The sequence below is a fragment of the Oncorhynchus kisutch genome, unplaced genomic scaffold (genome assembly GCF_002021735.2).
Source record: "Oncorhynchus kisutch isolate 150728-3 unplaced genomic scaffold, Okis_V2 Okis07a-Okis12b_hom, whole genome shotgun sequence".
NCBI lineage: Eukaryota > Metazoa > Chordata > Actinopteri > Salmoniformes > Salmonidae > Oncorhynchus > Oncorhynchus kisutch.
The window spans coordinates 4,826,833-4,844,036 of NW_022261984.1; the positions used below are offsets into that span (position 1 = coordinate 4,826,833).

Sequence of the window (17,204 nt, forward strand, 5' to 3'; positions counted from 1 at the left end):
CACTGGGATGGCGCTCCCCAAGATAATCACCAGGTTGGTTACATATTATTCATTACAAGATTCAGTTGAGGTTTAGGGTTTAGTGAATGATTTGTCCCATATGATGCTTTCAGTTTTGGAAATATTTAGGACTGACTACAGCTCTTAAGTGTTGCATGGATTCCAATTGCTGTGGTAGCTGATGTGAATAATGTTTTGTCATAACATTTACAAAATAAACTCAGGACACAATTATGTCATAATTTTGAATGGACAATAATGCTGTTCATCAACAGTAATTTGTTTATTTGCCAGCTTTACTCAGTGCCAGTGGCAGGTCATCAGTAAATATTGAAAAACGTAAGGGGCCTACACAATTGCCGTGGGGAATACCTGACTCTGCCTGGATGTTGGAGAGGCTTCTTTTAACCGCTCTAGGGGGTGTGGGACGTTACCGTCCCACCTGGCCAACATTCAGTGAAATTGCAGAGCGCCGTATTCAAAAACAGACATACTCATTATACAAATTCACAACACATACAAGTGTTATACATCAGTTTAAAGATTAAATTCTTGTAAATCCAACCACAGTGTCAGATTTCAAAAAGTCTTTATGGCGAAAGCATACCATGCGATTATCTGAGAACAGCGCCCAACAGACAAGTCATTACAAACAGTTATCAGCAAAGTAGAGGAGTTACACAAGTCAGAAATAGTGATACAATTAATCACTTACCTTTGATGATCTTCATATGGTTCCACTCACAAGACTCCCATTTACAAAAAAATTTGTTTTGTTCGATAAAGTCCCTCTTTATATCCAAAAACCTCAGTTTTGTTCTCACGTTTTGTTCAGTAATCCACAGGCTCAAAGGCAGTCACAACAGACAGATGAAAAATCCGAAAAGTATCAGTAAAGTTTGTTGAAACATGTCAAACAATGTTTATAATCCATCCTCGTGTTGTTTTTAGTCATACTAATCAGTAACATTTCAACTGGAAAAATGCTTTGTCATTATAAAAGGAAAACAAGAAAGGCATGCTCTCGGACATGCGCATGAAAAACCTCCTGGGACACTGCAGTTTCCACTCATTCAAAGTCATCTTACTCCCTCATTTTTCAGAATACAAGCCTGAAACAATTTCTAAAGACAGTTGACATCTAGTGGAAGCCTTCCCTGTTAGTGAGCATTTCTCCTTTGCCAAGATAATCCATCCACCTGACAGGTTGGCATATAAAACAAAAACAACTTAAACAGCATGATCATTACACAGGTAATGGGGACAGAAAATGGCCAATCTAAAGTGTTCTTTTTTTTCACACAGCACAATGGCATAGATGCCTCAAATTTAGGGGGAATGTGCAATTGGCATGCTGACTGCAGAAATGTCCACCAGAGCTGTCGCCAGAGAAATTAATAATGATTTCTCTACCATAAGCCACATCCAATTTGTCAGGCCTTACAACCTCAGACTATGTGTAACTAAGCAAGCCCATGAACTCCACATCTGGCTTCTTCACCTGCAAGATCATCTGAGGAGGGGAAGGGATGGTGCTGAGAAGTATTTCTGTCTGTAATAAATACCTTTTGTATGGAAAAAGACATTCTGATTGGCTGGGCCTGGCTCCCCTGCCCAGTCATGTGAAATCCCTAGATAAGGACCTAAATAACACAATTTCAATTTCTTTTCAGTATACATGCATAAGGAGTTGTCAGTAGATAGAAAGACAAGCATAAGGTTTACCATTCTGACAACTACATCCTTTATAGTTCCAAGGATCCCAAAAACACTAACATGTTGATTCAAATCAATTTTCTTTGTGTGGCAGTGTGTGTGTAGATTTCTTTAAAAAACCAAAAATATTAAATATCAGAATCAACTCCAGAATTAGGCCTTACTCCTACAGAGGCAATGACAACAGCTAAAAGATAAGTTGGCTGTCATGCAAATATCAAATGAAAATATAAGTCTGGTCCCAATGTTCATGGAAAAAGTTTATATTTTTTCCAGTGCCCTGTCTGGGTTTGCATGTTTGGAAATGGTAATACAATTACCCGAGACATTTGCATTTATCACTGAAGAGGGATACATATTTGATGACATACTGTAATCATAAGTGACAGACATACAGGGAGCTGAACTGTTGAATCAATCAGATTTGTTTAACATATACAATAATACATTTCAATATTGAGCATCACTCAGAAGTAGAGAAGTAATTGTTTTTACTGGATGTATTACAAGTAAAACTATTATTTTGCAAATGTAGCGTGGTTCGTTCTGCATTGTGTCATTTTAATTAGGACGCAGCCACAATTGGAGGTCTGCTGGTTGTATTCTTTGTATTTGTCCTGCACACGAAGACACAACAGACAATATATTAGCCCTTGGCACAGTCACAGCTCTCAGGCACATTGCTAGCTGAAGGTCAGGCAAAATAGCACCAAAAATAAATGACAGGTGCTGCGTGCACACATTCAGTGCACAACAGCACACCATACAAAACAAGTCAAATAATATAGAGCATAATAAAAGACATACCTGCACACGAAGAGACAACACACAATATTTTAGCCCTTGGCGCAGTCACAGCTCTCACGCACCTGTGAAAGCATATGGACACTCACTCAAACACTGTCCCAAGTACTCACAAGTTACAATAGGTACCCTAGTTAGCGAGCTTGGTGAAACTTGTTAACATACATTTTTATATTGTCCACATTGTAACAAACTTATGGTTGCATTACAGCACATTGTGTATCATTACCACAGTTTTATATTGAACAATTTCGGAGCCAAGGACAACATACCTTGCTAGCCGAAGGTCAGGCAAAAGAGAACAATAAGGGGGTACGGAAATACAGATAACCCGCGATGGGCCAAACCAAAATATACAAAACTTTTATTATCAAATATATGTACAATATTGATATGAAAAAGTGTTTGTACACCAAAAAAGTAACATTAGCTATGCAACTGTAATTAAATAAAAAAACACTGAATTATTATTATTATTATCAAATTATTAACATCCCCTCTTGACCTGGCCTATTTGAATTGGTCCTTGTGTGCAACTTGGTGCATAATCTAAGGGAACAACATCACACTACTACACAAAGTCGATAATATAGTATATATTATATATGTATGTATATACCCTGAGTGTACAAAACATTAGGAGCACCTTTATAATATTGCACCCCTTTTGCCCTCTGAACAGTCTTAATTTGTTGCAGCATGGACTCCACAAGGTGTCAAAGGCATTCCACAGGGATATTGGCCCATGTTGACTCCAATGCTTACCACATTTGTGTGGAGTTTGCTTAGGTGGGCAGGGGACCAATCTTGAAACACATGGGGAAACCCAGCAGCGTTGCAGTTCTTGACACACTCTAACTGGTGCGCCTGGCACCTACTACCATGCCCCGTTCAAAGGCACTTACATTTTTTGTCTTGCCCATTCACCCTCTGTATGGCATACATACACAATCCATGTCTCAATTGTCTCAAGGCATATAAAATATCCCCCCCCCCCAAAAAAAACAAAAAAAATCATTTTATTGATAAATGCAACCAAATTAAAACAATCCAAACTATTTATAAATTGAAACATTGCACAAATTATTCTCTGCCTTTGCCATGTCTGCATATGTTTAAACTACAATTGCAGGCAGTAAGAAGTTTGGGCTGCGCTGCGCTATTGACACATTTGAATTCAATACATATTTAACAAAATGCTCTATTGTTTCCTATGTATAGTTGGTTTCAATAACCTGTACTTTGTGTGCCTGCAACTGTAAGTCTAACGTGTCTCTAGTCCTCTTCGGCATGGCAGCCTTCCCTCTCTGTAGAGGTTCATCAGGGGTGAGACCATGACACTGAAGATGTTAATAATCATTAACAAGGGGAAGACATTGCGGTAGTAGTGAAGACTGGAGTGGAGTAACCAACAACAACCGAGATGGAGCTCGTCAAAATGATGACCAGGTTGGTTAAGGCGATCCCAAAAGCTTTCATCTTATGTGGGTCTGTCGTCCGCTGTTTCTTCGCTCCCTCTACCTCTACCCCCCTCTACCTCTCCTGGACCAGGCTGCTTCAGCACACGCAGGATGAAGAAGCAGCAGAAAGAAATGATGGCCACCCCAAGACAATAGACACTAATGAGCACATAAGATGTGTTTTTTTCGTAACCAATTAAATGGATAGAAGAACATGCGTAAGTGAGAGACAAGACCCAGACCGTGGTTGAACACACCACCCTGTACCTCCGGAGTCTGTACTTGAGGAAAGCCACAGGTTGTGCCACCGCCAGGTATCTCTCCACACAGATGCAGCTCTGGAGCAGGGGCCTGCAGGTCCAGGAGAGGTAATAAAGGATATATTTTGCCTGCTCTAACATGATGTTCTGGCTGAATAGGTAGCTGACCACCTCAAGGAGACCCTGGAAACAGAACACCAGCTCCACTGCAAACAGGTTAATAGGGAAGACCTGGGTGGGTTTGAGACCCCCAGAGGAACATCCACTCATAGAGAGCCAGAGGCACCAGACCAGAGCTGGTGTCCCCATGAGGAAGCACAGGACCTGGGCAGCAACGTAGACGACTGGCACAACATAACCCTGGTCAAAGCAAAGATCCCAGTTGTCAAGGTAAGTGTGGTTTCCTGAAGAGTCATTCATCCTTGTGTAAATGATCTGAACCCACTGAGATGAGAGAGGGGAGATTACAGGATTCATTACTATGTTTTAATACACTGAAAATAATAATGCAACATACATACAAATACTTTAATATATTTTGTGCATTATCTTAGAAAGACTGAAATAAAACATGCGGTTTAAAACGGTTAGCCAATGATCATTTACTCAATGATATTAAAATGTAAAATAACCTACCTTAGTTGCTTTGGTAACTCAGACGTTGCTTTGTGATATTTGTACCTCTCTCTCAAGGAGAACTCTGTGACCAACCCGATGGTACAACTCCTACATGTATGAGTGACTTTAGCCAAAGCTCTCTGTCCTGTGTTCTTCCTAACAAGTCACGTGTTGTGTTATTTACACAAACACATTGATGGGCGTTGATGTATTGAGCACCATTGTATGATTAGTTGACAGCAGGTCATTTTATTTGACTGGAAATCCTATCAAAACATATGATGAACAAAGCAGATTAACACAATGCACACACACACACACACAAACACACAAACACAAACACACACACAAACACAGATGGAATTTCAACCTGCTCAGGGATTTGCATTTTGGCCTGAGCAGGAATGACACCATCATTACTAATGTCACTCAGCACCTCTCTGTCTGAAGGTTAAGACTTGACACTTGCTTAGGACTTGCAAAATTGTGACTTGGTCCCATCTCTGGTACTGGCACCCAAAATGAGTGCCAACACCTATTTCAGTCCAAGTCAAGCACTGCAGTCCGGCCCCCTGGGAACAAGAGGTCTATCATGAGGCCGCCTGAACACCATCTCTGAAGGGATGCAGATCTCTCTCCACAGCACGAGAAGGGCAGGCATGAAGGAGGTGGACTCTTGGACACTAATGCAGCATGCCATGAGGACCATGGGCAGGTGTTTGTCCCAGTCACGTCTGCCTTTGGTAGAGATCTTGGCCAGCTGCTGTGCAACCACTCGATGAGATCATTGCTCTGAGGGAGAAACGGAGTGGTGCGTGTCTTGTGCAAACACATCTGCGACCACATGGGGCAACCAATGTATTCCTTGGTCGCTGTGAATGGACTCTTCAGTGCCGAACCTGCTGAACATACCCCATGTTGGGCGTTGATGATGGTCTCTGCTTCCTGGTAAGACAGAGCGTTGACCTGAGGCCATTTTGTGAAATAGTCCATAGCCGTGAGCACGCAGTGGTTTTGACTGTCTGGAGAGGAACGTCCCGACTACATCCCCTCCCACTCTCTCCATGGGAATCACACACACGCGCACACACGCACACACACACACACACACACACACACAGATAGAGTGTCAACCTGCTCAGGGATTTGCATTTTGGCCAGGCATCATCAGTCTGCACCTGTCTGTTCCAGCCACAGGTCTGTCAAGCCACCTGCAAGAGCTGACGCTTTCACCTTACTTAATCAAATCATGTGGGCTTCCAACATATCCAGCATTAGTCTGTTGATTGGATTCCGGATCTCTCAAATTGCATTTGATTATGACCCGAGGCGGCAGGGTAGCCTAGTGGTTAAGAGCGTTGGACTAGTAACCGGAAGGTTGCAAGTTCACACCCCCGAGCTGACAAGGTACAAATCTGTTGTTCTGCCCCTGAACAGGCAGTTAACCCACTGTTCCTAGGCCGTCATTGAAAATAAGAATTTGTTCTTAACTGACTTGCCTAGTTAAATAAAGATAATAAAATTCAAACACATGGACTGGGTACATGCGCTTTCAGAGGGTAAATTGGCAGGACAAACTATTTAAGTGCCTTTGGGCTGAATGTGGTAGTAGGTGCCTGGCACACAGGTTTGTGTCAAGAAATGTAATACTGCTGGGTTTTTCAAACTCAACAGTTTCCTGTGTGTATCAAGAATGGTCCACCACCCAAAGGACATCCAGTCAACCTGACACAACTGTATTGGAGGTGACGTCTCCTTACATGTTTCTGTGAACACATACTGTACAAACATAGTCACTGTCCTATTACAGTTAGGATAGGTCATATCTGACACACAAACAGGTACTACGTTGAAGCTTGAACAGGTCAGATAAATCCTACTCAATGATGGTCTCCCCATCAAACGACTGAGGCTGCCGTCTGGCAAAAGCATCTCCAACCCATGTGTAGAAATAAACCGAGATGAGGCAGAGTTCATCAGTGATACATGAAATGAAAATGGTGTATCTATTACTGGACATTTGTGCTGTGCTGTATTATTAGTAGTCACCTCATGGTGAATATGTTGCCAGGTCTCTCTGCATCTCATGTATCTGTGAAAACATACCCAGCCACTGTTCTATTACCAATGACAGATAGGACAGATGATATCTGTAACACAAACATACCCAGCCACTGTTCTATTACCAATGACAGATAGGACAGGTGATATCTGTAACACAAACATACCCAGCCACTGTTCTATTACCAATGACAGATAGGACAGATGATATCTGTAACACAAACATACCCAGCCACTGTTCTATTACCAATGACAGATAGGACAGGTGATATCTGTAACACAAACATACCCAGCCACTGTTCTATTACCAATGACAGATAGGACAGATGATATCTGTAACACAAACATACCCAGCCACTGTTCTATTACCAATGACAGATAGGACAGGTGATATCTGTAACACAAACATACCCAGCCACTGTTCTATTACCAATGACAGATAGGACAGATGATATCTGTAACACAAACATACCCAGCCACTGTTCTATTACCAATGACAGATAGGACAGATGATATCTGTAACACAAACATACCCAGCCACTGTTCTATTACCAATGACAGATAGGACAGATGATATCTGTAACACAAACATACCCAGCCACTGTTCTATTACCAATGACAGATAGGACAGATGATATCTGTAACACAAACATACCCAGCCACTGTTCTATTACCAATGACAGATAGGACAGATGATATCTGTAACACAAACATACCCAGCCACTGTTCTATTACCAATGACAGATAGGACAGATGATATCTGTAACACAAACATACCCAGCCACTGTTCTATTACCAATGACAGATAGGACAGGTGATATCTGTAACACAAACATACCCAGCCACTGTTCTATTACCAATGACAGATAGGACAGGTGATATCTGTAACACAAACATACCCAGCCACTGTTCTATTACCAATGACAGATAGGACAGGTGATATCTGTAACACAAACATACCCAGCCACTGTTCTATTACCAATGACAGATAGGACAGGTGATATCTGTAACACAAACATACCCAGCCACTGTTCTATTACCAATGACAGATAGGACAGGTGGTATCTGTAACACAAACATACCCAGCCACTGTTCTATTACCAATGACAGATAGGACAGGTGATATCTGTAACACAAACATACACTATGTTGAAGTTTGAACAGGTAACACTGAACCTACCTAATTCTGTTCTACCAATCGACGGCCATTGGTGCGCAAGGAAGAGGTGAGGTCTTTGCCAGAGCGCCATTGACGGACAAATCAGCGTAGATCAGCTCCTGGCCCCTCATCAAAGATACTGGTTGTTCACACAAACAATGATGGTCAATGGTTGTTATGATTAGCCTGGTGGAATCAACCTGATCGCAGTGTTCACCTTTCTACTTGACTTCAGATGTTTTAAAATGTGTATCTGGTTTCACCAGGCAAGGTTATGCCCTGGACATTATAAGCATCTACGAAGTAAAAAATAAGCAACAAATAACATCCCTTTACTTTTGTTATGTCCCTGTTACTGTGGAAGGGGTGACCTGCTCTGCGCTGGTGGACTCAGGGTCCACAGTAACCCTGGTGAGACCAGACATTGCATCAGACCCATAACTGTGCAGCTCTGCACAATTACATGCACAATTACATGCACCATTACATGCACAATTACATGTGCATTAATCTGGCACAAATCACAGAGAGGGGATAATGGGAATAATTACTTGTACAGTAGGATGCTGGACTATGAGTCATCTTGTGTGGGTGGCTGCTGTGCTGACTACAGGCAGCTGCGTTGGACTTGGTTTGGGGGTCCTCCTGGTTCTCTTTGCTGGACCTCCTGGCTTGTGCCACGAGCCACAGATACCAGAGATAAAACTACTTTCTCCAACAGTTCAAGGTCCTGCGCTTCGGCCTGTGCAACACTCAAGTTACATTTGAGCAGTAAATGGATAGGTTGATGGCTGGTATCACCTGAGTGTCTGGTCTACTTCAACAACAATCTGGCCCATGGCAGCTCCTTCCAGTCGGCCCTGGGGTTGCTACGGTGTGTGTTGGAGAGGGTGGCTGCCATACGTCTGAAGCTCCACTCTGAGAACCAAGTGGAGCACCAAGTGGGGGAAGAGGGAATCTGCACTATGAAGAAAACATGTGAGCTGCCTGAGACCAGCAGAAGCTGACCACCAGCAGCAACTGGAGAGCTTCCTGTGCCTGGCCTTATACTACAACAGGGTTAGTATGGGGTTTCACATGGACAGGGGAGTGCCAGGATGCCTTTAACACCCTTAAGGGTGCTCTGATCGGGGCCCCCGTGCTTGACCCCCCTGACCCCACCTTGCTTTTTATCCTGGACACAGATGTGAACAATGTGGGCATAGGTGGAGTGCTGGCACAGGCCGACATGGCGGGGCAGAGAGTGGTAACGTACTTCAGCAAAACATTCAACAAACATGAGCGCTGTTAATTTCACTCTGCGAGAGCTTCTCGCTGTAGTGAAGTCCATCAAATGGTTCAAGTACTACCTGAACTGACCACTCCTCTCTCCAGTGACTAATTTATTTCAAAGAGACAGAAGGGCAGGTCGCAAGCTGGTTGGAGAAGTTTTAGATGCAAGACTTCACAGTGGTACACAGGGTGGGGGCACGACCCCGCTAATGCCGACTCCATGTCCTGTCGGCCCTGTAATGCCCTGTAAGTGCCATCACTGTGAGAGGAAAGAGGCCTGTGAGAGAGAGCTGTGTGTGGAGGAGTGGGTCTGTGCCTCAGTATGCCAGGTGAGTGGGCCTGTATCCTGTCAGCTGCAAGCTGTCGATGTGGCTAAATGGAAGCAGCAACAGGAGCAGGACAGACTTAAAAGACAGTGCTACATTGGGTGGAGAAGCAGGACACAGATTAAAGTTGGTGCTACAGTGGGTGGAGGAGCAGGACACAGATTAAAGTCGGTGCTACAGTGGGTGGAGGTGCAGCAGAGGCCACTGTTGGAAGAGTTGGTGGCATTCTCACACACAACCAGAGGGCTATGGTCAAAGTTTTAGGTTCTGTGGCTGGCTGATGGTCTGCTACAGCAAGCATCGAAGCAGCTATATGAGAAAACAGGTGGCAGGTGGTGGTCCCCAAGGCATTGTGGCAGGCTATGCTCCAGGGCATACATGGAGGACACAAAACCCTCTGCCGCTTCCGTCAGGGCTTCTACTGCTGTCAGCCGAAGAGGGATGTGGCAGACTTTTGTCACCAATGTGACAGCTGCACAGTCAGAAAGGGCCCTCCAGGTTGCTCCCACAGTTCCCAGTCGGGGATACCAAGGACAGAGCTCCAACCACTAGGCTACCTGTCGCCCCATAAGACACGCTGTACTGCGCTTCTCCTACAGAGTGATGGCCTCGTCGAGCGCTTCAACAAAGCGCTTGCATTGCAGCTGCTCATCATATCTGCCAAACACCAGCGTGACTGGCACCTCTGTCCAAGACTCCACCTCCTGCCCTACCCTTGCTGTTAGAGAGATCTGCTCCCCTGCAGAGATGGTGTTCGAGCAGCCCCCTGAAAGCCCTCCTGTTCGTTGTGAGTTCGGGTTCAAAAAAACATTTTTATTCGAGAATTCAAGAACTGTTGTGGACATTCACTCATTTATGTTTTATCGAAGTCATTACAATACGTTACCGTGACTGATTTACCAGCTACTACTTACTAACCCACATCCTTTTACTCCTTACGAACTGGACATATGTGACTCTACAGTAGACAATCATTCATAAATTAAATAAAACATGTTTGAGAAATGATGTGTTTTTAAACATAGAATGTATAGTATGTATTTGTTTATGGAGATATCACATATGGTTTACCTGTAAGTGCAAACCTATTCTGCATTCACTATGCATTTATAAAGAGACAGAATCCAAACAGCACTAACACTGTGTATGTCTGAAGCCCAAATGATTTGACAGGTGCTGAGTATTATGAATGACGCTTCTATTTCTGCTCAGAGTAAAATGAAAATCCCTGAGCAGGTTGAATTTGAAGCTGTGTGTGTGTGTGTGTGTGTGTGTGTGTGTGTGTGTGTGTGTGTGTGTGTGTGTGTGTGTGTGTGTGTGTGTGTGTGTGTGTGTGTGTGTGTGTGTGTGTGTAAATGTGAAGCATTTGGCATATGCAATTTGTCTGTATTGTTTGTTGATTTTATGTTTTGATGGGATTTCTAGTCAAATATAATGACTCACTGTAAACTGGTCATACAATGCTGCTCAATTTATCAATGTCCATAGGTGTGTGTGCGTATGTAAATAACACAACACGTGACTTGTTGGGAAGAACACAGGACAGAGAGCTTTGGCTTAAATCACTTATACATGTAGGTGTTGTACCATTGGGTTGGTCTCAGAGGACAGAATTAGGAATATTGTGAATCAAGGTCCAAGGAACAAAAACAACGAGGGTAGGTTAAGGTACATTTTATAATTATTGAGGATGTTATCTCTGCTAAAGATTTTACATCTCATATTTTCATTGAGACTTTCTGAGACAATGTACAATATCTTGACTAGCATAACAATAGATATAGTTCTTTTTTATGTATTTTTGTTTCAGTTTATTGCATCACTATTTTGCCAACAATATATTGAAACATAAAGTAATTCATTGTTTAATCTCCCCTCTCTCGTATCTCAGTGGGCTCGGATATTGTTCCACAAGGATGAATGTCTCTTCAGGAAACCACACTAACATCAGCTGGGGGGTTTGCTTGACCCAGGGCTATGTTGGGCTAGTGCTGTCTGGTGCTGCCCAGGTCCTGTGCTTCCTCCTGGGGACGCCAGCTCTGCTCTGGTGCCTCTGGCTCTCTCTGAGTGGAAGTCTCTCTGGAGGTCTCAAACCCACCCAGGTCTTCCCTGTTAACCTGTTTGCAGTGGAACTGGTGTTCTGTGTCGAGGGTCTCCTTGAGGTGATCAACTACTTCGTACAGAATGTCATGTTACTGCATGTTGTTTATTTCCTCTATTACATCTCCTGGGCCTGCAGGCCCCTGATCCAGAGCTGCATCTGTGTGGAGAGATACCTGGCGGTGGTCCAACCTGTGGCTTTCCACAGGTACAGACTCCGGAGGTACAGGGTGGTGTGTTCAACCACGGTCTGGCTGCTGTCGCTCGCTTTTGCATGTTGTCCAATCGCCTCAATGGGTTATGAAGAAACCTCAAATCAAGTGCTCATTAGTGTCTATTGCCTTGGGTTGGCCATAATTTCTCTCTGCTGCTTCTTCATCCTGCGTGTGCTGAAGCAGCCTGGTCCAGGAGAGGTAGAGGGGGGCAAAGGGGGAGAGAAGAAACAGAGGACGACAGACTCACATAAGATGAGAGCTTTTGGAATTGTCTTAACAAACCTGTTGATTATCTTGGCGAGCTCCATCCCAGTGGTTGTTGGTTGCACCACCGTGTCATCCAGTCTTGTCTCCTACTGCAATATCTTCCCCTTGTTAATGATCGTTAACATTTTCAGTATCATGGTCTCACCCCTGCTGCATCTCTACAGAGAGGGAAGGCTGCCATGCCGAAGAGGGACAGAGACACGTTAGACAGTTGTGGGCACTAAATGTACATGTTTGTGACAAGTTATCACTAAAAGACTGTAGAGCGTTGTGTTAAATACACATTTAATTAGAATTGTTCTGCCAGTACCGCGGTGCAGCCTAACTTCTAAGTGCCTGCAACCGTAGCTTAAACATATGTAGACACAGCAAAGGGCAGATAATACATTGTCATTTCTTAATTGATAAATTGTTGAGATAAATGTTTTCTTTTATGGTGTTGTTAACTTAAGTTGCATCCCTTGTTTGGCATTTATAGTGAATGTTGGTTTGTTTTTTAATTTTACAATTAATAATAGGATGTGGTGGATGGATATGGGACTAGCCCTATTCATTTAGCATCAGCATTAAGTCATGGATTGTCTTCTTCTTAATGTTATGTTCTACTTTGAACGTAGGTTCCTTGTCTGTCACTAAGATTACATCATGATATTTAAATGTATGGGGACTGAATGTCCATAAGACTTGTAAGGCTGTCACCCTTACTCAACTTTCTAACCAAGACACTGCACACTACTAGAAAGCCATTACACTCCATCCAAAAACATGGACCCCCCTAATGTTAAATGGATAGTTTGGAACTTAGGCAATGAGGCCTTTGTCTACTTCCAGAGAGTCATGGATGTAATTTTTACGACTCTGCTTCCAATATGAAGAGCCTCCCGAACTATCCCTTGAATATCGGCTATTTTAACAGCAGATGCACGTCAATTCAAAAGCCAATACATTAGTCAAATAAAGGCTAGTCTAGATGGGTGTGATCTTGTTTTGAGAACTCTTCACAGTATACTGTAGGTGATAAATCCTAACCCCTGGACAGAAGTATAGACGCTCATTCTTCCCCGATAAGAACAAGCCACAGCAGGTAGTGGAAACTCAATTTCTTTCCTTGCTTTGAAAAATCACAGTAACTTCAATCATTTTGTAAAAACCACATGATCTGTGTGTGTGTTTCAGTCTTAAATCCTGTGATGATAAAACTTGTTTTACACTAAGTGTTACACCTCTTCAGAGCCACTAATTATCTCGCCCTCTTTGTGGTCTTAGAACTCAGTGCTTCCTATTATTCAGAGACTAAAGCAACAGAGGACATGTTGCAATTAAGGAACCAAACTCATCTTTTCCTCCAATTATTTTGACTCCTGGAGTTGTCCCACCTGTCTGCCAGTCTACCTGGGAACGGAGATGTTCATTTTCCTCCTGGGCCTGGGCACCCACAGCTGGTACCTGTGGCTGGCGGCTCTTCAGTCCAGGTGAACCAGGAGAACTTCACCGTCATCCAGTCTGTCATGGAGCTTCTCTACTGCCTCTATTGGTCAATAAAGTCCTCTTCCTCAAAGGTTTGACCGTTCATTCTGACCGTTCATGGTTGCTGACAATTTGCCTTCTTGTGTCAATGGTTTCTGCCCAAGGTGGCATCAAATTCAACTATGGTATCTTCGCCGCGGTCCTGTTCATCAAGAGAGATGTTCTGTCTTCATTCTGAGGATGCTGAGCAGGTCCAGGTCCAGGGGATGGAGGGAAGAGAAAGAGCGTGAAAAAGAGGGAAAGAACCTGGTGAAAAGGAGAGACTGCCATACAGTCCAGATCATCCTGTTGATCATCGGGGCAATACATCAGGATGATATTTGTTCGAGATCATTCAGGTGTAGTCTGAGCTCCATTATTTTGTTGTTCAGCTTGTTTGGTAAATTTAGTTAGTGCCTCCTCGGCAGGGCTGGGAAACTGCTCTGAATCAGGGTTAAAGAAAAGGATAACTCCACTGTAGGGGAATGATTATCTTGCATTACTCTGGTTACCATGCTGTTCCATTCTTTTTAATCATATTGTTCATGCTATTTAGAGGTTTGACATTTTTTATAAGTGGTTTAGGGTTCACACAAATAGTGTGCGGGGAAGGGTGATTGTTTTTGCGTGAAAATTGCCATTTATTTTGTCGTTGTATAGCTGTTTAGCTGTTTATCTGAAATTATGAAGATACACTATATAAGCAGAAGTATGTGGACACCCCTTCAAATGTATGGATGGCCGCACACGTTGCTGACAGGTGTATACAATTGAGCACACAGCCATGCAATCTCCATAGACGAACATTGGCAAAAGATTGGCCTTACTGAAGAGCTCATTGAATTTCAACGTGGTACCGTCATAGGATGCCACCTTTCCAACAAGTCAGATCGTCAAAATGAGTTAACCATCCGGCAGTGCGAAACACATGATTCTTGTAAAGTTTGATGGAGGAGGAATAATGGGCTGGGACTGTTTTTCATGGTTCAGGCTTGGCCCCTTAGTCACTGAGAAAGGAAATCTTAACGCATACAATGATATTCTAGACAATTCTGTGCTTCCAACATTGCGGCAACAGTTTTGTGAGGTCCTTTCCTGTTTCACCATGACAATGCCCCCGTATACAAAGCGAGATACATACAGAAATAATTTATTGAGATCGGTGTGGAAGAACTTGACTGGACAGAGCCCTGACCTCAACCCCATCGAACACCTTTGGGATTAATTGGAAAGCTGACTGCGAGCCAGGCCTTATCGCTCACTATCAGTGCCTGACCTCACTAATGCTCTTGTGGGTGAATGGAAGCAAGTCCCCGTAGCAATGTTCCAACATCTAGAGGAAAGCCTTCCCAGACGAGTGACGGCTGTTATAGCAGCAAAGGGGGGAAACAACTCCATATTAATGCCCATGATTTTGGAATAAGATGTTTGATGAGCAGGTGTCCACATACTTTATGTCAAGTAGTGTTTATTGTGATATGTTTCTATCACCTCAGTCTCACAATTAAAACCTATAACTGACTGTTTTGCTTGGTTTGACTAAATGTATTCCATTACATATTACACTCTGTATAACAGTTGCTTCTCTACTATTCTATATTGTTATATATTAAAATGTATTGTACATTTAAAAAAAGTGTGGAATAAAGCAAATGTGATTGATTCAACAGTTTATGTCATCAAATATGTATCCTCCGTCAGTGATGAAAACAAATGTATTTGCTAATTGTGTCAACATTAAGAAACATGCTAACTCAGCCACTAGGAAAAACAACATTAGCTTCCATGAACATCGGGACCTACCTGATGTTTTCAATGACTATTTGCATGATAGCCAACATTGTATTTTAGCTGTTGTAACTGCCTCTGTAGGAGCATGGCCAAATTCTGGAGTTGATCCTGACATTATCTTCAATATTTGTGTATTTTTAAAGAAAACTACAGACACACACACACACACACACACACAAAGACAATAGATATTATACGATTTCTAAAATTCTAATAGTTCGGCAAATTTAGGTTTATGTGACAAAACAATCAGTCACCGTGTAGTGAATCATTGTACCATCAAAACCATTGTGAAATATACACTGCTCAAAAAATAAAAGGGAACACTAAAATAACACCTTCTAGATCTGAATAAATGAAATATTCTTATTAAATACTTTCTTGACATAGTTGAATGTGCTGACAACAAAATCACACAAAAATTATCAATGGAAATCAAATTTATCAACCCATGGAGGTCTGGATGGTCTCCTGAGGGATCTCCTCCCAGACCTGGACTAAAGGTCCACCAACTCATCCACCAACTCCTGGACAGTCTGTGGTGCAACGTGGCGTTGGTGGATGGAGCGAGACATGATGTCCCAGATGTGCTCAATTGGATTCAGGTCTGGGGAACGGGCGGGCCAGTCCATAGCATCAATCAATTCCTTCCTCTTGCAGGAACTGCTGACACACTCCAGCCACATGAGGTCGAGCATTGTCTTGCATTAGGAGGAACCCAGGGCCAACCGCGCCAGCATATGGTCTCACAAGGGGTCGGAGGATCTCATCTCGGTACCTAATGGCAGTCAGGCTACCTCTGGCAAGCACATGGAGGGTCATGCTGGAGGATGTTGCAGGCTGCAAAACGTTCTCCACGGCGTCTCCAGACTGTCAAATCTGTCACATGTGCTCAGTGTGAACCTGCTTTCATCTGTCAAGAGCACAGGGCGCCAGTGGCGAATTTGCCAATCTTGGTGTTCTCTGGCAAATGCCAAACGTCCTGCACAGTGTTGGGCTGTAAGCACAACCCCCACCTGTGGACGTCGGGCCCTCACACCACCCTCATGGAGTCTGTTTCTGACTGTTTGAGCAGACACATGCACATTTGTGGCCTGCTGGAGGTCATTTTGCTGGGCTCTGGCAGTGCTCCTCCTGCTCCTCCTTGCACAAAGGCGGAGTTAGCGGTCCTGCTGCTGGGTTGTTGCCCTCCTACGGCCTCCTCCATGTCTCCTGATGTACTGGCCTGTCTCCTGGTAGCGCCTCCATGCTCTGGACACAGCAAACCTTCTTGCCACAGCTCGCATTGATGTGCCATCCTGGATGAGCTGCACTACCTGAGCCACTTGTGTGGGTTGTAGACTCCGTCTCATGCTACCACTAGAGTGAAAGCACCGCCAGCATTCAAAAGTGACCAAAACATCAGCCAGGAAGCATAGGAACTGAGAAGTGGTCTGTGGTCACCACCTGTAGAACCACTCCTTTATTGGGAGTGTCTTGCTAATTGCTTATCATTTCCACCTGTTTTCTATTCCATTTGCACAACAGCATGTGAAATTTATTGTCAATCAGTGTTGCTTCCTAAGTGGACAGTTTGATTTCACAGAAGTGTGATTGACTTGGAGTTACATTGTGTTGTTTAAGTGTTCCCTTTATTTTTTTGAGCAGTG

General features: G+C 43.4%; 1 long non-coding RNA gene across 1 annotated transcript; it reads right to left on the bottom strand.

Moving 5' to 3' along the window:
* Window positions 1-2,979: 2,979 nt before the first annotated feature.
* Window positions 2,980-15,734, bottom strand: LOC116360125 (uncharacterized). Its single transcript, XR_004206917.1, has 3 exons — window positions 15,717-15,734; window positions 8,450-8,454; window positions 2,980-3,088 (listed from the first exon to the last, which is right to left on the bottom strand). It is a non-coding gene; the product is annotated as an uncharacterized LOC116360125 (long non-coding RNA).
* Window positions 15,735-17,204: the final 1,470 nt, after the last annotated feature.